The following is a 1102-nucleotide window of genomic DNA, read 5'->3' on the forward strand; positions in this document are numbered from 1 at the left end:
TTTCAAAAATAAAAGAACGGATAAAAATACAAAAAACTATTCGTCCCCAAAAAAGAAGAAGTACGTAAAAAGCTCCCCACCAGATGTTTCGGCAGAAAGGATATAAAGTTATTCTTCGTGTATTGGGCACTTTTTATGACTATATATGCTGCCTCATTCTAGCTTATCGTTACGTTCTGTTGCAGCGAAAACAAACTGAAAATAATCCAGTTTTAAAAATAACAAAGTAGAATTCGTTTTAACCGAAACAACCGTTATAAAAATGATTATATGACTTTTTAAAAAAACAGCAGTTAACTGTCGATAACCCTGTTTAAAAGTTAAAACTGTCAAAAAAATCTAAATGATAGAAAGTTTGTCTGTTTTTTGTTTTGTTCATTGAAAATAAAAACTTACCCTTCAGTTTACTAAAACCTCTGATAAAAAAGTCGAAATGAGGGAATTGTCTTTTGTTTTAATATAATTATCCGTTGAACTTACAAAGCAACCCTGTTTAAATGGCTAAAATAGACTACCGTAACGTGCACGCGAACGTCAAAACTAAAGCTTATGAAGCAACCAGCTAATCCACTGGCCCACAACGCTGCATAAGAAACAGCATTGGAAATTTATTTATTTAATCCAATTCAAAGAATAATGCCTGACGTATGCACAATCTTTGAAGTCGTTTAAAAAGAGACAATTTTACTGACCCTCCTTTCGTTTAAAAATGCATTTTTATATGAAGTAATTGACTGTCTTTTTTTTCAATTTTCACATATTATGCGACCGATGGATCGCTCTTTTAAATATGGTACCAGTTTTCAATCGGTTCGATTCGGCTGGCAAAAGTTTTTAGTAGACATACATACATACACACATACATACATACACACACAGAGACACAAAACGACGTTTGAGATTTATATTATAGACAACCTAAGTGATAACCACAATACCGAAACGAAATACGATAAAATATCTACCTACATATATATATAAATATATATATATAAATATATATGTATATATATATATATATATATATATATATCACAAGATCACCGAAGTTAAACAACATTGAGCCAGGCCAGTACCAGATGTGTGACCACTTTGGAACGCT

Source organism: Euprymna scolopes, chromosome 16 (assembly GCF_053919585.1).
Source record: "Euprymna scolopes isolate OS-2025 chromosome 16, ASM5391958v1, whole genome shotgun sequence".
Lineage (NCBI taxonomy): Eukaryota > Metazoa > Mollusca > Cephalopoda > Sepiida > Sepiolidae > Euprymna > Euprymna scolopes.